This window comes from Giraffa tippelskirchi, chromosome 11 (genome assembly GCF_054371585.1).
Source record: "Giraffa tippelskirchi isolate mGirTip1 chromosome 11, T2T-mGirTip1v1.2.pri, whole genome shotgun sequence".
NCBI lineage: Eukaryota > Metazoa > Chordata > Mammalia > Artiodactyla > Giraffidae > Giraffa > Giraffa tippelskirchi.
Window position 1 is genome coordinate 135,706,611 of NC_137285.1, and position 22,687 is coordinate 135,729,297.

The 22,687-nt window shown below is 41.1% G+C and overlaps 1 protein-coding gene across 2 annotated transcripts in view; it reads left to right on the forward strand.

Moving 5' to 3' along the window:
* Window positions 1-22,687, forward strand: part of EHF (ETS homologous factor) — a 130,549-nt gene that overhangs the window by 30,733 nt on the left and 77,129 nt on the right. The window contains exon 3 of one of the 2 annotated variants that reach the window (XM_081546005.1): window positions 16,528-16,643. The exons of the other annotated variant lie outside the window; for it this stretch is intronic. The gene's annotated coding sequence lies outside the window, so the exon portion shown is untranslated. The remainder of the gene's footprint in view (window positions 1-16,527; window positions 16,644-22,687) is intronic. 2 annotated transcript variants of the gene reach the window in all.

Genomic DNA, 22,687 nt, shown 5'->3' on the forward strand with positions numbered 1-22,687 from the left:
GAGTGGTTCTGACTTTATATTTTTAAGAAATTCAAGAGTCTGAGGTTGACACTTCAATGTAAGCACACTGAATGCTGTTGTTCTAGATATTGACTTGGGAATTAATCTCTTTGGCAAATTACATTATAGTAGCAACTCGTAACCTTTTATTTTAATTTTCTTTCTCTATAGGCTATTTTATATCCACCTAAGATATGCTGAAAATGAGCCATGACACCTAAGAATATACATTTATCACTTTGCATTAATTCTCCAACTGGGGTGTTGCCCATGTTTTAGAATTACCTGGCTCCAGTTCTAGGAAATGGAGTATATGATTCTGTAGAATGAGAGTATATGTTCTTATGTGATCCCCTGGAGAAAGAGACGGCAACCCACGCCAGTATTCTTGCCTGGGAAATCCCATGGACAGAGGAGACTGGCGGGCTACAGTCGATGGAATCTCAAAAGAGTCGGATATGACTTAGTGACTAAACAACAAACAAAATGTTAACTCTCTATGCATTCTTGTATGCAGAAATATTATTCTATGGATCTGAAATACTCTATCAGTCTTATATTTACTTCTAAAAATTCTTGGAGTTAAGACACCCTGATCTAATCATCAAACAGCCATGCAACCCCAAACAATTTGGGACTGCCTTCCCAAACACCTTTTTGGGAATTTCCTCAGTTGGCTGAGAGATCCTAGGGCAGGGAAGAGGAAAGCATTTCTACCTGTGGCTCTGATGGGATGGACTACAACCTTTTGATGGTCGTTCTAACAAAGACTGGTCACAGAGCTTAGTTTTTAAACAAGAGGTGAAAATGAAAGCCAAGCTTATGTCTGGTTGATAGAATGGAACTTGCATCATGCTTAGGAGCATTCTTTTGTCTAAACACAGCACCGCTCACACTTATCATCTACCTTTCCCAATTCTCATCCCCCTCTGATGGGAAATAAATAAAATAGTAGAAATATATCCATCAATTGTTGAATATGTACAATGGGATATTATTAAAAGGAATATAAAAAAGACAAAAGGAATGAAGGAATAAAAAGGAATATAATGCTCTTATAAGCTACAACATGGAGCCTTGAAAATGTTATGCTAAGTGAAAAAGACCAGTCACAAAATACCACATACTGTTTGATTCTGTTTGTTTAAAAAAATTCCGAACAAGTGAATCCATAGAGATAGAAAGCAGGTTGGTCATGGCTAGGAGGAAGGAGGAGTAGGGAGTGACTACTTAATGGGCACAAGCTTTCCTCTAGGGGTGATGAAATGTTTTGGAACTAGAGAGAGCTGATGGCTGCACACCAGTGTGAATGTACTAGTTGCCATCAGACTGTACACTTTACAGCGGTTTAAGTGAATTTTTTATTATATGAATTTTACTTCAACTTAAAAAGAACATAAAACAAAGAGAAAGGGGGAAGAGGAGATATCATTGGGGAAGATGATTCAACAAATTTTAGAATATGGAAAACCTTTGGAGAAATGGAAATTGACTTACCAGAGCAGAGGAAGCAAAAATCTAAGTGGTTTCAAGGGGATGAGGAATGCAGGTGGGGTAACCCATGGAGAAAGAAGCTACTTTACTGGTCAGACACCATAGAGAGGCTGAGGCTTAGAGATAACAGGTGCTATGATAAGTAGCAATAAATAAATAACTTCTGGTTGAAAATCAGAATATAGAGAATGTGGATGTCAAGGTCTTTTTTTCTCCCCATGCCAAATAGTCAGGAGACTTTACAGCCTGTCCCCTTGCTCTGCACTGGGAGAACTAGAGATGGTGGAGTTCAGGGTGAAATCCCATCCTGAAAATGAGGAAGAAAGGTAAGACTATTCCCCAGATCTTGGCTTCTTCTAGGATGCTCACAGCCAGGCTTAGATCAGCAGCTGCAGCCTGCCCCCAGGTAGAAGACTGGGAGATTTCTTTCCAGAGAAACTGAGTCATCCAAGAGAACACCCAGATCCTTATTTTTGAGAGCGCCCCCAGTAAAAGAGCAGCTCACTATTGAATCAGTTTTCAGGGTGGCCACCAGTTAGGCCTGACCTTTAATACAGAACTTCTAATCAATTGTCACAGTAACTTGGTCTTAATTATGGTGTGAGAGGATTACTTTTGATGGAACTTTCAACATCAGTGACAGAATAAAATAACTGAAAAGGAAAAAGAACCTGATAATGTAAAGAGCAGAGAAATGCCAAGGAAAAGAAAATAAGTTTTAAAATAAAAGCCTTCGTATAATCATTGTCCTTTGGAAAGATATATTGGGTTGGCCAAAAAGTTCATTCGGGGTTTTCTGTACCATCATACAGATGAAATTTTGGCCAACCCAAATATCTCCGAAAGAAGTACAAGTTGCCATGGAAACATTAATCAGAGAAGAGGAAAGAATTCCTAGAAATCTAAAACATAAATTACAAAATAAAAACAAAAACTTAAACAGAAGGTTAGAAGATCATGTTTAAGCAATAAAACTTTAGATTTCAAAAACAACAATGGAGAATCAACCCAGGAGGTTGTGAATGACAAAAAGAAGTTTTAGAAGGAGAATAGAGAAAAAGAAAGGAGAAACATTTTAAGAAAAGAGTCTAGAACAAAAGGCTGTGGGATTCCAGATTGAAAAGACTCACCCTATGCCCAGGAAAATGGATAAAAATTTTGGAAAAAAACCACATTGAAACCCATTCTTAGGAAATTTTAGGACAAGAGGGTCCTAAAGACTTCCAGAGTTAGAAATAGATCACATACAATAAACTTAGAATGGCATCAGCTTTCTCTATAGAAATATCTGATACTGGGAGGGAGCAATTCCTTAAATTTCTAAGAGAAAAATTATTTTTACCTGGAATTCTATATCCAGTTCAACCAACAGCCTGATGTGAGGGAAGAATTAGAATACTATCAGACAAATAATGATGAAAATTTTGCCTCCTATGTACACAGTCTCACAAAGTGTTAGAAAACATACTCCATCAGAACAAGGACATGAATCAAAAAAGAGGAAGAAATGGGTTCTGAGAAACAGGACTTCCCTGTATTCACAGCACACCGTACAGGGAACAGCCAAAGGGTCCTGATTACATGTGAAGCTGGCAAGGATGGACAGCTCCAGAAGGACAGCACCAGGGGAGGGAACAAAAGGAATATCTGATCAGCTTAAGCATTCAGAACTAGTATTTAAAATGTGTGTAACAAATATGTTGGAACATTTGTGAAAAAGAATGAAAAGTACAAAGAAAATCAAGCAAATGAAAAGTAAAGAAGGCAATGCTTAATTCTTGGAAAATAACAACAAAAAACCTTTCAAGAGAGGAAATGCAATCCTGATGTATACTTGACTAATGGGTGAAAAATAAATACATGTATAGTCATTAAAATGCAGATGATGGTTGTTGGTTTAACCTGAAGTTTGGAGGAAGGGGCAGGGACAATAAGGTATAAGAGAGCTAACTGTTTATTGACCATTATTTTAAAATTGACATGTCAAAGAATACCGGCACAAGAACATTATTTAGGAAAATGGACACAAATATCAAAAGAAAAACTAATAAAGGCAAAAGTGTCTGCTTCTGGGAATAGGACTTGGGAGATGAACAGGAAGGAGCTTGCTGTTTTTTGTTGTTGCGGTTGCTGTTTTTATAAGCCTGTTATGTTAGTACCATTAACTAAAATGCTGAAAATAAAAAATAATTATTAGTTAAAAATATTTGCCAATGTGGAGTGTATCAATGGCATGCATGACAAGACCAATCAGTTGTGGGGACTTCCCTATATTCATACCACAAATAGTGCAGATAATTAAAATTGTTGGCATTTATTGGACATTTACAACATCAGTCACTCAGCATCATCTCAATTAATCTACACAACATCCCTGTAATGGAGGCTCTTTTACTCTCCTCTTTATGGATAAGTTAACCCAGAGAAGGCAGTCCTTGCCCAGGGTCCTGCAGCCAGCAGCTCGTAGGTGTGGAACTAGAATTCAGCCTGGGTCTGGGAGACTTGGCAGCTCACTGATTTAACTTTTCAGGTTTATAACCTTTCCTCGGCATCTTCATTAGGTATTCTTAGTACCTAATTCTCCATGCCCTGTACCAGGTGCTGTAAAGGAGAATTACACGGGCACCAAGTCTCTGTGACTCCTATTGGCAACATGTCAAATGAAGGAACCACACACACACACATTACCCACTGACTCAGTGCTGGGATGGTGAGGGGTGGCATGGAGAGGACTCTAGGCCCTGTAATTTGGGGGACCTGAATGCTAGAAGGATGCCAGGTTGGGATGTTGGTAGACGGAAATGTGGGAGAAAGGAAGAGGCTCTTCTGGACCAAACATACCCTCATGCACTAACCCATCACCATGTGGAAATTCATCACCAAAAGGCAATCTCCTTTCCCTTCTACAGATTCTCTCCAGGCCATGCTTTCCAATTCCTCTTCCTGTTCAAGTCTGATGTTCTGTTTTAGGTTTTGGAAAGTTGATTTTAATCATGAGATTGGGACTAACATATATGCACTACTATATATAAAATAGATAACTAATAAGAACCTGCTGTATAGCATGGGGAACTCTACTCAATGCTCTGTAATGGACTGTCTAGGAAAAGAGTCTAAAAAGGAGTGGATATATGTCTATGTGTAACTGATCCACTTTGCTGTACAGCAGAAACTAAGACAACATTGTAAATCAACTCTACTCCAATAAAAAATTTTTTAAAGTTGATTTTATTTTCCTGCAATATAAAATGCAAAGATGGACAAGTTTTTTTTTTTTTTTTTCCAGTTGGGAAAGACAGAAAAATAGAAATAAATCCATCAAGCACTGTTTTCCACATTGCCTCCTTTTTTCCACAGTTGAGCTACATTATGTGTTAGGAGCACATATTTGCTAGTCCTCATGCACCGCCCTCACCCTGGAGTTCACAATTACCTCATTTTTCCTTTGATTGTCTTTCTAACCACCAACTTTCCCCCCAGTTCTTTTCTCCTATTCGTCTGTCAACAAGATCCTCCCACCAGAGAGTCTGTCAGCTCTACATTTTCCTCTGCAGACCCTTCTCGCAGTCCCCTCCACCCAGCTCCAGAGTCCATTCCTGCTGGCTCTCCCAGCCTCCCCTCCTTCCATCTTCCCGATATACCAATGTTCCATTTCCAGTGTAGGATCACCTGTGTCCTGAACTTCCTGTCTTTCTGTTTCTTGGGTTTACTCATTTGCTTTGTTTGAACTCACAACCTATGAATTTCCCAAGAAAGAGTGAAAGACACATTTTTTGAGTCCTGGGCTGAATTTTAACAAATTAACCTTTTTTTTTCTTTTAGTATTTGTTGCTATTGTTTAATTGCTAAGTCATGTCCGACTCTTTGTGACCCCACGGACTGTCGCCCACCAGGCTCCTCTGTCCGTGGAATTCTCTAGGCAAGATTACTGGAGTGGGTTGCCAAGTCCTGGGCTGAATTTTGAAGTCACCAGCCTGGAAGCATCCTCGTGCCTCTATGCGTACACCAGGATTCTCCTTGCACTTCCCAACCATTAAACAGCCCCCTTTCTGTCTATCTCCTAGCTCTTGGTGAGCCCGTCACCTAGGACAATATTACAAGTGTCCTTGTCTGGCATGGAGCCACGGGCCATGCCCAGCAAGTGCCAATCAACAACACTTGTCTTAATAACAGCTTAGCCTCAATAACCAAGGTTTAAGTTGTATTAATCACCTAATAAAGAAATCTTCACAAGTGCTAATTACTAGCCTAGTCTGCTTCCTGGGCCCACTTAAAGAAGTGCTATTTTAGAAGCTGTAGTGCTTATAGTCACTCAACAAACATTTATTAAGTGTCTATTATATACAGGACACCTTGGGAGAGCTTTATCATGAATTATCTAACTTCATACACGTGACAGTCCTATGAAATGGGCATTATTGCCATTTGTAAATGAGGAAACAATTTCAAAGAATAAAGCTCCTCCAGCTGTTCATTCAAGACGTCTACTGAGAACCCACTGTTGGCTAGCTGATGAGGATAGTGGGGAGTGGTGATGGGGCAGGACACACCCACATGTCCCTGACTGCTTCAAGCTTCTAGTCTGTCTGAGGAAGACAGACAACAAACATATACTTTTACAAGTAGTTCATTCAATGCGTTTGAGATAAGGGCCGTGAAGAAGACACGTGAGATGGTGTGTCCGGAGAACCAGAGCTGGTTTTCCGGAGGCAGTGCATGAGTTTTATAAGCTGGTAAGAGTGAACTGGATGAAATGAGGTGTGAGAATGGGAGACGGGGAGGGAAGAGCCCAGGCAAGACTTGGAGACTAGAATGGGCTTGAGTAAGTAAAGAGCAGGGGCTTCCCTGGTAGCTCAGCTGGTAAAGAATCCGCCTGCAACGCAGGAGATCCTGGTTCGATTCCAGGGTCGAGAAGATCCACTGGAGAAGGGATAGGCTACTGAGAGGCCAGTGTGCCCAGAGCAAAGAATGGAATGGTGTGAATGGTGTGGCCAAAAGCACTCTGGGGACCAGTGCAGGGAACAGATGGTGAAGGGTGCGTGTGTTCTGAAAAGGAATCTACACATTATCTTTGAGGACACAGGCAGACAATGAAGAGCCATGGAATGAGTTGAGATTTGTTGTGTCAAAACCCCTTCTGGTTATTGTGAGAATACTGCACTGGAGGGGATGGGAGTGGACTTGGGGAGAGCCAAGAGAAGGCTGAACCAGACATCACAGCCTAGGGGATGGTTGCTTGTATTAACCGTCCTGGTGGAGAGGTGGAGGTATTTGGGAAGAAGTTTTTCCAGGGTCACACAGAGCAGAGCCAGGCTCTGAATCCAGCTCTTCTGTGGACAAGGCCCGTGTTCTTTCTGATGCATGAAAGCTATTTTTCCCTCTGTACAAATGTGAGCTGGGACCCCGCATCCTCTCTGTCCCAGTGCAGTGGTTGAGGATGCTAAGTTATCACCAGCAGTTACAAGGAGTCCCTGTCTCCATCATGCAGTGTTAGAGCTCCTACACTATGCTGTGCAATCTGTCATTTGGGGGATAAGAGGAAAACATAGTCACTGCCTTTAAGAGCACACACATTCTGAGACAGGCCATAGGAATGTAGACAGAGTCCCCAAACAAAATTATAAGGCAGTTATAGAAGCTCTAGAATCTCCACAGTTCTTAGGGTCATAATTCCAGAGCTACATCTCCTGACTGTTTGACTACACTATACTCAGAAATAGCTTTAATGATCCTGGAACTGGGATGTACTCTTTCTAAATAGACTTACCACTTCTCTTAGACTGGCCTGATCCTCTGTCCTGGCCAGAAATTGTCTTCCTCAGGAACAACAGTAATACATTTGAAATTATTTTATTTTTTTTGAAGTCCAAGTATTCTCTTAAATAATTGATCTGCATGGATTGATTGGTCAATGTTTTAAAACTATCTCAAGAGTGAACACCTTTGTCATAGGGCCAGAAGCTATGCAGCCCAAGAACATGACCATAAGACCTAACTTTCCTATAATATTCTTAGTTTTCATGTGTAACAGACATTTTCAGAACACGTATTCAATTTTGGTTGGAAAATAAGATTTTCCCAGGAGTGTGTAGGAACTTGAGAATGTATGTTTCCATTGGAATGTTTGGGGTTCAACTAAGAGAGTACAGGACCCTACAGAGCTCATGGCTTCTAGATTAGCCAGTTCCTTATGGATGCCTTGGGCAGATGGGCTGTGTACCTCAGGGACCTTCTCTGAGCTGCCATATGGTACATGACTTACTCTCAAAAGTTGTAAAACTGTATGTTACGAGGCCCAGGTTTTAACAAAATAGTTTAAAGTACAGGAAGAACTGGTGTTCAGTGGTGTGTTGATAAATGCTTATTGACGTAAAAAATGAGCAAACACAATTTACAAACTGCAAATGATATAATACTCTTTATTGTAAATTTCTTATGAGTGTGTGTTAGTTACTTAGTTGGGTCCAACTCTTTTGTGACCCCATCAACTGTAGCCTGCCAGGCTCCTCTGTCCTTGGGATTTTCCAGGCAAGATTACTGGAGCGGGTTGCCATTCCCTTCTCCAGGGGATCTTCCTGACCCAGGGATTGAACCTGGGTCTTCTGCATGACAGGCAGATTCTTTGCCATCTGAGCCACCAGGGAAGCCAAATTTCTTACAGCCAATGAATTTCCCTAAAATGCCTTTGTTGATTTTTTCCTCTGGGCTCTTGTACCCAGAATGTAGCTGATCTATTGTTTCAGTTGATGAACAAGTGTGGTTCCTACATTAATGTGTGTTGATTTTTCCTTTATGTAACAAGTAAATAGAAAGGGAAACAGCATGGCTGTTATGTTGGGCCATCAATCATTAGTCAATGACATAGGTAAACTTTACTGAATTGGATGACAGTTTTTAAACATTGCAAGAATATTTCCTCAATTTTTTGTTATTCATAATGTATTGGTTATGGACACAATTAAAAATTTAATCTGCATGCTTAACATTTCTCTATCCATTTTTTATGGGTATACTATTGTATTAACATTTAAATTTTGCCAGGAGTTCAAGGATATGCTAGCCTTGGTTCAGATTTTTTTGAAACAAAGATAAAATGTGCAAACAGATTTAAGGGAGCAGTGTATTGAACGCTACACAATGTATTAATCAAGTAGACAAGCTAGGGTTGGTATAAGTATGCACTTAGTACATGTTTAGGGACAAGTTCTGGAAGTGGAAGAAAAACCTGCCTTTCAGGACTGAAGAGAGGTCCTTGATTACTGACAGAATCTCCCCTTGACTGCAGACTTGAGACAAACCAAGAGAGTCTGTCAGTGCACAAAACCCACTGAATTCAGGACAAACTGTAACAGGAGAGACTGTGCTCTGCTGTGCTTAGTCTCTCAGTCCTGAACTCTTTGTGACCCCATCATCTGTAGCCCACCAAGGCTCCTCTGTCCATTGGGATTCCCCAGGCAAGAATACTGGAATGGGTTGCCATGCCCTCCTCCAGGGGACCTTTCCAACCCAGGGATCAAACCCAGGTCTCCCGCATTGCAGGTGGATTCTTTGCCATCTGAGCCACCAGGGAAGCCCAACAGGATAGATTGGCCAGAACTGATTCAGATTGTGGGGGGCAGTCTGAAGTGAGCATGGAGGGGGTGGCTGGAGACTGGGAAATACTGCAGCTGAAGTCGACAGAATCTGTAAACATGAGCAGCCATCTTCTAAAAATCGCTGATTTCCAAACAAGTTCTTTAGATTCTTTCCCCAACCAAGGTCTCCATCCCTTTTTAAAAAGTGTTTAAAAAATCTTTTTACTTTATAAATAACAGACAATTGACCATATCATGGTAGTTTCAAGAGGACAGCAAAGGGACTCAGCCATACATATACATTTTCCCCCAAACTCCTCTCCCATCCAGGTTGCCACATAACACTGAGCAGAGTTCCCTGTGCTGTATAGTGGGACCTTATTTGTTATCCATTTCAAATACAATGGTGTGTACCTGTTGATCCCAAACTACCTAACTATCCTTTTCCCCCATTCTTCTCCTCTGTGAATATGTTTCTGCTTTGTAAGTTCATTTGTATCATTTCTTTTTAGATTCTGCATATAAGGGATGTCATACAGTATTTCTCCTCTGTTTGGCTTGGTTCACTCAGCATGACAATCTCTAGGTTCATCCATGTTGTTTCAAAAGGCATTATTTCACTCTTTTTAGTGGCTGAGTAATATTCCATTGCATTTTCTTGATCAGGGATCAGTAAACCATGGTCTGTGGGCCACATCTGGCCCGGTAACCTAATTTTTAATTGAAATTTATCTATTTATGGTTGCCTCGGGTCTTTTTTGCAGTATATGGGCTCTTTGTTGCTGTGTGTGGGCTTTCTCTAGCTGCGGTGAGCAGGGGGTACTCTTCGCTGTGGTCAGGCTCTGGACTGATGGTGTTAATGAATGAACCAGACAGAGGGAAAAGGCATTTGTGTTTCTACCTCTATTTACTTAGTATTTTGTATGTTCTAGATTTTGTCTAGGCACTGGGCTACATGCTTCATGGGATAAAATGAAGCCCCTGTTCCTATTTCCCTACATTTCTAGCAGATGGTGGCAGCAAGGGAGCGGTGGTTGGAGGGCAGGTTAGAGAGAAAACTAGATTATGTAGCAACCACAAGAGAAAGGTGGAAATACCTTGGAAGGTTTAGAGCAATGTTAGTTCTGATGCACATTTTAAAAGGACAACTCTAGTTGCTGTGTAGGGAGACCAGGTACAAAGCCATTGCAATAATCCAGGTGAAGGTGGCTGCATAGCAGTGAAGGTGGTGAGAAGTAGCAGATTTTCGATGTTCTGTGAAGACAGATGAGCCATGGGTTCTGAGAGGAAGAGGGGAATCCAGGGAAGACTCCAGAGGTTTCAGATTGAGAGACTGAGAAACATGGGATTTCCATTTGCTGCAATGGAAAAGATTGTGAAAGGAGAGTGGAGGGGTTGAAGGCAACTGAAAGTTTGGATGGGGACCTGCTGGTTTTGATCCCTTAGACGTTGCAGTGTTGAGTAGACAGCTGCATACCTGAGTCTGGAATATAGCGGGAGAGGCTGGGCTTATGGGTATAAATTTAGAGATTATCAGTGTATAGGTGGCGTTTAAAGGCATGTGATGAGATTATCCCACTTAGAGAGGGAGACTAGACACAGGACACAAGTGCTTTGAGGACTGGGCTTTGGGTCCCAACGTTTAGAGAAGGCAACACAGTCGAGGAGAGACTGTATTTATAAGGCATAAAGAACCCTCAATGTCAGGGACTTACAACAGGGTTACTTGAAATGGTTTAGGTGGCGAATGGGCAAAAAGCCTTCCTGACAGTCCCATGGACCCCAGTTGGCAGCCTAAGGGATGGTGAGTGGTTCTGCTATGTCACTCATTCAGAGGAGAGACTGTGACATTTGGCAAAATTTCTCAAAGTTCTTTTAAATGTTTGTTTATTTGGCTACACTGGGTCCTAGTTGTGGCACACAGGATCTTTTATTGTGGCATGTGAACTCTTAGTTGCGGCATGTGGGATCTAGTTGCATGACCAGGGATCGAACCCTGTATTGGGACTATGAAATCTTAGCCACCAGACCTCCAGGGAAGTCCCTCAAAGTCAGTTTTAAATGAAAACATAGGTCCTAGGATTTTGCAGTGTGCTCCACAGTCAAGTAAATAACAATAGGATGTGGTGGTAGCCATACGAAGACTGGGTGCCCCTGCAGTGGTCAGGCCAGACGAATGCTGTCTTGACACTTGCCAAGTGGAGGAGCCATGGACAGCAGTGTTGGAAGGACGTGTACCTCTCCTGCCCCACTGTAGGTTAAATATTGTTTCCTCCTTTCTTTCAAGTCCTAGTGCTGCCATTGGTAGCTGTGTGGCCACTGGAAAATCACTTAACTTCTCTGAACCTCTATTTTCTCCTCAGGAATGACTAATCATGCCAACCATAGGGTGCTTGTGAAGATTCAGTTCAGTTCAGTTGCTCACTTGTGTCTGACTCTTTGTGCCCCCATGGACGCCAGGCCTCCCTGTCCATCACCAACTCCCAGAGTCCACCCAAACTCATATCCATTGAGCTGGTGATGCCATCCAACCATCTCATCCTCTGTTGTTCCCTTCTCCTCCCGCCTTCGATCTTTCCCAGCATCAGGGTCTTTTCAAATGAGTCAGCTCTTCGCATGAGGTGGCCAAAGTATTGGAGTTTCAGCTTCAACATCAGTCCTTCCAATGAACACCCAGGACTGATCTTCTTTAGGATGGACTGGTTGGATCTCCTTGCAGTCCAAGGGACTCTCAAGAGTCTTCTCCAACACCACAGTTCAAAAGCGACAATTCTTTGGTGCTCAGCTTTCTTTATAGTCCAACTCTCACATCCATACGTGACTACTGGAAAAACCATAGCCTTGACTAGACAGACCTTTGTTGGCAAAATAATGTCTCTGCTTTTTAATATGCTGTCTAGGTTGGTCATAACTTTCCTTCCAAGGAGTAAGCGTCTTTTAATTTCATGGCTGCAATCACCATCTGCAGTGATTTTGGAGCCTCCCAAAATAAAATCAGCCACTGTTTCCACTGTTACCCCATCTATTTGCCATGAAGTGATGGCTCTGGATGCCATGATCTTAGTTTTCTGAATGTTGAGCTTTAAGTCAACTTTTTCACTCTCCTCTTTCACTTTCATCAAGAGGCTCTTTAGTTCTTCTTCACTTTCTGCCATAACGGTGGTGTCATCTCCGTATCTGAGGTTATTGATATTTCTTCTGGCAATCTTGATTCTAGTTTGTGCTTCCTCCAGCCCAGTGTTTCTCATGATGTACTCTGCATATAAGTTAAATAAGCAGGGTGACAATATATAGCCTTGATGGACTTCTTTCCCGATTTGGAACCAGTCTGTTGTTCCATGTCCAGTTCTAACTGTTGCTTCCTGACCTGCATACAGATTTCTCAAGAGGCAGATCAGGTGGTCTGGTATGCCCATCTCTTTCAGAATTTTTCACAATTTATTGTGATCCACACAGTCAAAGGCTTTGGCATAGTCAATAAAGCGGAAATAGATGGGTTTTTTTGGAACTCTCTTGCTTTTTTGGTATCCAACGGATGTTGGCAATTTGATCTCTGTTTCCTCTGCCTTTTCTAAATCCAACTTGAACATCTGGAAGTTCACAGTTCACGTATTGTTGAAGACTGGCTTGGAGAATTTTGAGCATTACTTTACTAGAGTGTGAAATGAGTGCAACTGTGCGGTAGTTTGAACATTCTTTGGCAATGACTTTCTTTGGGATTGGAATGAAAACTTTTTGTGAATATTAAATCATTTAAACAGATTGAATGATGTGTATGTGCCCGTAGTGAACTGCAAGGTGATGGGGAAATATAAGAGAAGGAAATAGTTGTGCCTATAATGTTGTTGTTGTTATGCTCAGTCCCTAAGTTGTGTCCAACTCTTTTGTGACCCTATGGACTGTAACCCGCCAGGTTCCTCTGTCCATGGGATTTCCCAGGCAAGAATACTGGGGTGAGTTGCCGTTTCCTACTCCAGGGGATCTTCCCGACCCAGGGATCAAATCCCCATCTCCTGCATTGGCAGATGAATTTCTTTAACCGCTGAGTCACCAGGGAAGCCTCTTACCTATAGTAAGATGGTTCAACTTGCACAATGATGGGTTTTCACACTTTGTATAAATAATGAGGTTTTCTATACTCACCTCACTGAACATACTGTCTTCAGGAAGCAAATATTCCAAGCAGACATGAAAACATCCCCCACTGTTATGGCTTATATTTGTTCCTGGCCCACTTAAGAGAATGAGCTGATTAATCTAGCCCCATTACAATCAATAACTTCTGTGTCAGAAACATAAAGCTGAGTTCTCAGATCCCAAACTTCCCTGTGATGCCTGAGCTGCCTTCTCTTCATACCAGGTGCAACTCCTCTGGTTTTCCTCTTCTGCCTCCATAAAGTTGATAAGAAGTAAGAGGGGACATGAAGGATGGATAAGGAAGCTGTGGTACATATACACAAAGGAATATTACTCAGCCATTAAAAAAAAAAAGTACATTTGAATCGGTTCTATTGAGATGGATGAAACTGGAGCCCATAATACAGAGTGAAGTAAGCCAGAAAGAAAAACACCAATACAGTATACTAATGCATATATATGGAATTTGAAAGATGGTAACGATAACCCTATATGCGAGACAGAATAAGAGACACAGATGCATAGAACAGTCTTGTGGACTCTGAGGGAGAAGGTGAGGGTGGGACGTTCTGGGAGAATAGCATTGAAACATGTATATTATCATATGTGAAACAGAACACCATTCCATGTTCGATGCATGAGACAAATGCTCGGGGCCGGGGCAATGGGATGACCCAGAGGGATGGGATGGGGAGGGAGGTGGGAGGGGGGTCCAGGAAGGGGAACACATGTAAACCCATGGCTGATTCATGTCAATGTATGGCAAAAACTATTACAATATTGTAAAGTAATTAGCCCCCAACTAAAATAAACAAATTTATTAAAAAAAGAAAGAAAGAAAGAAAATGATCCTGACTGTGTTAGTCTCAGTTGGCAAGTCGTTTTGGGTGGGCTACAGTCCATGGGATCGCAAAGAGTCGGATACAATTGGGTGACTAACAGGACACGTGGGGTAAATTGTGGCTTCCCAGGGGGCGCTAGTGGAATCTGCCTGTAATGGAGGAGACGTAAGAGACCTGGGTTTGATCCCTGGGTTGGAAAGATCCCCTGGGGGAGAGCACGGCAACCCACTCCAGTATTCTTGCCTGGAGAGTCCCCATGGACAGAGGAGTCTGGTGGGCTACAGTCCATGGGGTCACAAAGAGTCGGACATGACTAAGCACAGCATACAGCAGCTGATCTGTCTTTGTCTGGTTATTTTAATATCATTCCACCAGGTGGCGATGTTTCCTTAATCCCAGAGCAAATTTTCACTCTGGAGAAGAAGCCAAGTTACAATATGTTGATAGCTTTTTCTGCCCTGAACATATAAAAAAAGAATGATTCTCTAAAGCTGTGGAGGAAAGAAGGACATTTTCTTCTGAACACCTTAGGCAGTTTATGCTGGAAACAGACAAGCCCTTTGTTCAGAGATTTCTCCTCTTTGCAAGTTCTGGGAACTCTGGTTGGAATTTTGTCTTCTGAGGATGCATATGGTGGGAACTGGGAGATGTTGGAATTGGGTGGCTCCTAGGGAGGCTTTATTTTTGAAAGTCGTTCAGTCGTGTCTGATTCTTTGTGACCCCATAGGCTATACAGTCCATGGAATTCTCCAGGCCAGAATACTGGAGTGGGTACCTTTCCCTTCTCCGGGGGATCTTCCCAATCCAGGGGTCGAATGCAGGTCTCCAGGCTTAGTGGGGAGTGAAGCTACACCCTAGCAGTGGGCTGGGCTTGTGTGAGCCCTTCTCCCAGAGAAGAGCATCAGATGCCAAGTTTTCCTGTGCCATGAGGGACTAGAAGTTGCCAAGTGCACCCACCGGCAGCTAGGATGATCTTTGCAGAATCAGGCTGCTTTATTTAGGAATGTCAGAGATGCAAGACAGCAGCATACAGTCCAGACCCCTTCTCGTGCCATTAGGGAAACAGGCCTCAAGTTCTCCTGGTCTACCTGCTTGCCAAATTACTTTTTATTTTAACCTTTCAAATAGACTTTTCAAATGTCCCTTCTTGTACACTTAGCTAAAATTGCTGTTTAAGTCTGCTGTCCTCCCACCTGCCAAGCCCCTGCACTTCTGCATGCCAGGCACACAGCATTAACAAGATTCCAGCCACAGACTGACTTGTTCAAAGACATCAAAGAGCAGACTGACTGATCCAGGAGGGGAGATAAGTCGTTTAAGATCGTTATTTATGGACCTGAAAAACAAATCTCATAGTAGGACTTTGGGTTTTTTTGTGTTTTTTTTTTTTTGCATTTAACAGTAATAAAATAATAATGAGCAATTATTTGTTCATTCCTTCCTATGTACCAGGCTCTGTGTTAAGCACTTGACGTCATTATATTGTATAGTGATCCCCTTAACAAAACTGTGGGGTAGTTATTACTATCTACTTGTTATAGAGGCTCAGAGGAGAAGTTGAGTAACAGCCCCAGGTTAGACACCTGGAAGGAGCAAACCAACGTTCCCACTCTGCTTGTCTCCTGGGTTTGATCTCTAAGCCTCCATGTTTTGCTTCATGATATTGTCTTTTATAGGATCTGATACAGAAACTATTGGAGTTTCTTACGTGAGCACCAGTCAGTATCTCATCATTCTCCTGTTGTGACATGGAGGTTCAGTGATAGTGAGCCGGCTCAGGGCTTAGGGACTTGGTGATGAAACATCACGCCTCTGGGACCCTCAGAATGTGGATGCCTGGGTTGATGAGGGATGCTCCTGAAGATAGTTGTTGGCACCAAAATCCAAGAAATAACTAGAATCTGTGTGTTTGGAAGTTTTTCCCACTATATGCAAAGGCAAGGCTAGCTGGCAGTCCTGGGGCCTGAGGAATCAACATAATGATGAAGGCCACTGAGGGCCTCCTCTGTGCATGCTCTGATCCAAGCGTGTTGCACGCGTGATCTCATTTGGGTCTCTTGACAGCCTGTTGACACCAAGACTGCTCTGTCCCCACCTCCCAGGGGACAATGTCTCAAATACAGGATGCTGTCCTAAAGAAACTGATGCCAGATACAAAAGGCCTTCAGAAGTCAAGGTTCCTCTTTTCCCTCAAAGAGTGTGAAACTAAAATATCTTATTAAAATGTAGATGAATAACAGTGCCCAGAGCTAGAGTTACTGTCAGAAAAAGAGTTTGATGGATGTGGATTCCTGGCTCAATACCACCGCCTTGGAACTATGGGACCGTGGGCAAATTACCTAACCTCTTCTGAGGCTCAACTTCCTCATCTTCACAAAGAAGATAATGTACTATTCATCCCAATTGTTGTTGTTGTTTAGTCGCTATGTGACCCCATGGCCTGTAGCCCTCCAGGCTCCTCTGTCCATGGTATTTCCTAGGCAAGAAGAATACTCGAGTGGGTAGCAGTTTCCTTCTCCAGGGGATCTTCCAGACCCAGGGATTAAACCTATGTCTCCTGCATTGGCAGGCTGATCCTTTACTGCTGAGTCACCAGGTAAGCCCTATATGTCTCAGGGTTGCCATGAATTTTAAATGAGATGATGTATGTAAAGTATGTGGCATAGTTTCTGCAGCACAGTAGGTGTTCCATAAATACCAGTGATGCTGATAAAGGTGGTTGCTATTAATGCCCTTCCAACGAGCTGCTGCCCTTATTCCAGAAACTTCTTCATGAGCATTGTGAGGCACTTTAGAATCTCTGAACCCAGGTAAAGCCCATTTATCCCGAGGGCCCTGCCATTTCCGCATGTCGGTGGCTCTTTGTCTCTGAAATGACCTTCATCCTCCACATCCCCATTTTGTGTTTTGCCAGGCTGCGGAATTTAGGAAGTGAAATCCCAGGGCTTCAGGGGCTGTGGTCTGTGATGAATTTACTGCCCATGCCCAATAAATGTTCAATGAATAAATGAGAGCCAATAAAACTATAAAAAGCAAGAGTAAAAATAAGTATCCTTACCTATGTTTTAGATCTTAAAAGGCCTTTGTGTCCAGGCTGGTCAGAGTCAAACGTATGTCTAATAAAGATTTTACAAAGAGCCTGGAGTGGCATGACTGAAAGAAGAGAGAGGTTCCAGTGCCTGGCACTGGGAGGCCAGATGGGCAACCACCTGGGGTGAGGCCAGAGATTTTGCATCCTCAGGGCTGATAAAGTCCATGAAAGATGCTCAGGTCAAAACATATTTCCTATCAGAGAAAGGAAAACAGAAATGGAAGCATAAGAAAGAAGAAGGCTTCTCAAGGGAGCTCCCTTCAGGAATAGAGATTGTGAATCTGCAACGGAAAGGCTTTTAAACAGTGATAACAGAATACTGAGTAGAATTCCCTGTGCTCTACAGTAGGTCCTTATTGGTTGTTTTATATGTAGTGTATATATATATATGGGTTTCCCAGGAGGCTCAGTGGTAAAGAATCTGTCTGCCAGTGGAGAGACACAGGAGACCCAGGTTTGATCTTTGGGTCAGGAAGATCCCCTGGAGAAAGAAATGAAAACCCACTCCTTGGAAATCCCATGGACAGAGGAACCTGGCAGGCTATTGTCCTTGGGGTCTCAGAAGAATCGGACATGACTTAGTGACTAAGGAACAACAACAGCAAAGTGTTAAACTCCTAATTTATCCTTCCCACCCACATTCTCCTTTGGTAACCATAAATGGGAAAAGAATCTGAAAAAGAATAGATACATGTATATGTATAACCTAATCACTTTGCTATACACCTGAATCGAACAGAACATTGTATATCAACTATACTCCAATATAAAATAAAAACATAAACTAAAAAAATGTGATATCAGGTGCCTTGATAATGTTCTAGTAGCTAAACAGAGCCATAAGAAAGGCCACAGTGACCCACCTGCACCCACCTGCCACGTTGCCTGATATGCCACCATTAGGATTTCTTCCCTTTTGGTTAACAAACAAGTAAGGGTAAGGTCTGGAAAGTTTTTATTTTATATCCTCAAATTTTGGATTGCCTCTTCTTGATTTTAAACATATGCAAAAACCTAATAACTTCTTATGGGTTTTTTACTCTTTTATTACAGAAGAGATTTATATTCATCATAGGATATTTGAAAAAAAGAGGCAAGGAAAACCGGAAAACAAATTCAGCCCATAATGTAGTCATGCTATTATTAGCATTTAGGCATTCCCTTTGGTTATTTGCTTTTTAAACAAAACTTTTTTTTTCTTGTGAAATTGAATAGAACACAATTTAACTATCTTTTCATTCATAATTGGTTGTTTCGTACTTAGAAAATCTATTCTTGAGTTATGAAAAAATCCACCCATATTTTCTTCTAAAAGCTTTATACAGTATAGCCTTTCAAAAAAGTTTGGGAATTCACCTGAAATTGATTTCTGTGTATAGTGTGAGGTAAGGACAAGTTCTCTTTTTTCCCCAAATGGATATCCAGTTGTTCCAAGGACATTCTTTCTTTCAGTTCAGTTCAGTCGCTCAGTCGTGTCCGACTCTTTGCGACCCCATGAATTGCAGCATGCCAGGCCTCTCTGTCCATCACCAACTCCCGGAGTCTACCCAAACCCATGTCCATCGAGTCGATGATGCCATCCAACCATCTCATCCTCTGTCGTCCCCTTCTCCTCCCGCCCCCAATCCTACCCAGCATTAGGGTCTTTTCCAATGAGTCAACCCTTCGCATGAGGTGGCCAAAGTATTGGAGTTTCAGCTTCAACATCAGACCTTCCAATGAACACCCAGGATTGATCTCTTTTAGGATGGATTGATTGGATCTCCTTGCAGTCCAAGGGACTCTCAAGAGTCTTCTCCAACACCACAGTTCAAAAGCGTCAATTCTTTGGCACTCAGCGTTCTTCACCGTCCAACTCTCACATCCATACATGACCACTGGAAAAACCATAGCCTTGACTAGACGGACTTTTGTTGGCAAAGTAATGTCTCTGCTTTTAAATATGCTATCTAGGTTGGCCATAACCTTCCTTCCAAGGAGTAAGCGTCTTTTAATTTCATGGCTGCAATCACCATCAGCAGTGATTTTGGAGCCCAAAAAAATCAAGTTTGACACTGTTTCCCCATCTATTTCCCATGAAGTGATGGGACCAGATGCCATGATCTTAGTTTTCTGAACGTTGAGCTTTAAGCCAACTTTTTCACTCTCCTCTTTCACCTTCATCAAGAGGCTCTTTATTTCCTCTTCACTTTCTGCCATAAGGGTGGTGTCATCCTCATATCTGAGGTTATTGATATTTCTCCCGGCAATCTTGATTCCAGCTTGTGTTTCTTCCAGCCCAGCGTTTCTCATGATGTACTCTGCATATAAGTTAAATAAGCAGGGTGACAATATACAGCCTTGACGTACTCCTTTTCCTATTTGGAACCAGTCTGTTGTTCCATGTCCAGTTCTAACTGTTGCTTCCTGACCTGCATACAGGTTTCTCAAGAGACAGGTCAGATGGTCTGGTATTCCCATGTCTTTCAGAATTTTCCACAGTTTATTGTGATCCACACAGTCAAAGGCTTTGGCATAGTCAATAAAGCAGAAATAGATGTTTTTCTGGAACTCTCTTGCTTTTTCGATGATCCAGCGGATATTGGCAATTTGATCTCTGGTTCCTCTGCCTTTTCTAAAACCAGCTTGAACATCTGGAAGTTCATGGTTCACATATTGCTGAAGCCTGGCTTGGAGAATTTTGAGCATTACGTTACTAGCATGTGAGATGAGTGCAATTGTGCGGTAGTTTGAGCATTCTTTGGCATTGCCTTTCTTTGGCAACTTCTTTCTTTACTACTCTGCAATTTCACTTTATGTTGAAAAATCACTTGTCTACATGTAGATAGTTTCTGGGTGCTCTTGTGTTCCACTGGTCTGTCTGTATGTTGGATGAGATAAGAAGGGCTGTGCTCTGTTTTGGCAACAGACAAGCCCAACATCTCATGGCTTAACATACTGAAGTTATGACTCCTTCACTAGCAGGTCACAGGTGATGCAGGAGGTGCATCAGGGCAGCCATCTGCATGACGTGAAGTGGCTGCTTCACTGAGAGCACTCTCCACCCAGAGAAGAGACACTGAGGTTTCCTGTTGAGTTTTTCACTGACTCAGCATGAAAACATCATCCATCATTCACTTCCTCTTGCAGCTCATTTGCCAGAACCAGAGAGTTTTACCTGTAAGGGGCCCTGAAGTGCTGTCTGCAAGGTGCCTGGAAAGGGGGAACACCTAGATATTAAAAAAACACTAGTGGTGTCTTCCTCCCTCCATATCGTAGAATGAAAATGACAGTCTGAATTACTCCGCTGTGGCAGTAAGACTCAATACCTGGTGGAGCAAGTCCTTCAACCCTGGGCTTCCTCTTCCAGGAGGTCTTGACTAGTCTTGGACTTTGGCAATTCCATATAAGTTTAGGAAGTATTTGTTAAGCTCTTTAAAATCCTGTTGGGATTTTTTATTGAAGCCATAGGTCAATATAGGAAGAACTGACATTTAAAATTTTGATTGTTCCAATTCAGTAACAAAATTTCTCTCCTTTAACCCAGGTCTTCTTTAACTTCTCTCAATAATGGACATTTTGCACAGAGGTCTTGCACATGCTTTGTTAGATTTTTGATATTCTTTTAATGCTAACATAAATGTTATATTTAAAAATTTTTCCAATTTACAAAAAATTGTGGTCAGTGAATAGAAATTTAATTCATTTTTCTGGGTTGACTTTATATCCAGTGACCTTAAGGAACAAAATTTCTTAAAGTCTAAAACTGATGTGCAGATTTCCATGAATTTTCAATATAGGTGATAATATAATCCACAAATAATAACAATTTTATTTCTTCTTTATGTCTTTTATTTCTTTTTCTTGCTTTGCTGGGTAAGACTCCAGGAAATGTCATGATAATAAGCATCCTTGCTTCTTCACAACCTTCAGAAGATTATTTTCCAAGTTTCATTGCTTTTTCATTTTTAAATATATTAGTTGATATAGTTTTCATATCAAAGAGTTTTGTAGATACTCTTTACCAGATTAGTTCAGTGGCCCCCTTTTTCTAGTTTCTAAGATTTTTAATAATGAATGGATGCTCAATTTTAGTGAATGCCTTTATCTGCATATATTGAGATGACTATATGATTCCCCTCTCCCTTTTTTTTAAACTGAAGTATAGTTGATTTACAATATTGTGTTAGCTTCAGGTGTACAGAAAAGTGATTCAGTTATATATATTTCAGATTATATTTCATTATAGATTATTCCAAGATACTGAATATAGTTCCCTATGTCATACTGTAAATCCTTGTTGCTTATGTATTTCATGTTTAGTAGTTTGTATTTGTTAATCTTGTACTCTTAACTTGTCTCTCCTTCCCTCCCTTCCCACTTTGGTGACCATAAGTTTCTTTTCTATGTCTGAGTCTGTTTCTGTTTTGTATATTGATTCATTTGTATTATTTTTTTTAGAGTCCACATATAAATGATAGCATAAAGTATTTGTCTTTCTCTGTCTGACTTACTTCGCTAAGTGTAATATTCTCTAGGTCCATCCATGTTGCTGCAAATGCAATATTTCATTCCTTTTTTATGGCTAAGTAGAATTCCATTGTATATACATACCACATCTTCTGCTGACCAGAACTTGGGTTGTTCCCATTCCTCTTTCATCTGTTAAGGTGGCAAATTATATTGGTTTTCTGATACTAAAGCAACATTTACTCTAGCACCCAAGAATAAGCAAAAGGTGGGCAGGATTTGTTTCCTTTTTACATATACATTGCTGGCTTCAGCTTGTTAATATTTCGTTTAGGATTTTTTCGCATGCTCATGAGTAAAACCGGCCAGTAATTTTCTTTCTCATACTATTCTTATTGTTGTTGTTTTTTTTTAATCAAGATTAACCTCACGAAGTAAAATGGAGAGTGTTCTCACTATTTTTTATTTTCTGGAAGAGTTTGTATATAATTTGCACTAGACCTTCTTTAAATAGTTCATCAAGTTTGCTTGAAACCAGCAGAGACATTTTATTCATAAGTTTATCTTTAATTAAAAACCAATCATTTTAATAGTTCTACAATTATTCAGATTTTTAAATTTCTTCTTTCATTAGTTTTGGTAAGTAGTGTTTTCCTAGGATTTTGTCTAGCTCATTTCAAATTTATTCACATAGAGTTGTTCATTATCTCCTCTTAATGTCTTGCTAATGTCTCCAGCATAGATAATGGTGCTCTCTTTTTCAACACTGATGCTATTGATTTGTGCCTTTTCCCTTTTTTGTCTTGATCTGTCCCAGCAAAATTTTATCAATTTTATCGGTCATTTCAAAGAACCAACTTTTGACCTTTTTCTTTCAATTTATTCTAATTTTTCCATTTCATTAATTTTTACTCTTTTTTCCCCTTCCTTCCATATTTTTAGGCCATTATTCTGCTATTCTTTTTCTAACTTCTCCTAATATTCCTAAAAACGTTTTCTGCTCACTATATTCTTCTCATGTTTGTACTTTCTATCATTTTGTCTCTTTCTGCTTCCTTCTGGGTAATTTCTTCTGATCTACCTTTCAGTTCACTAATTCT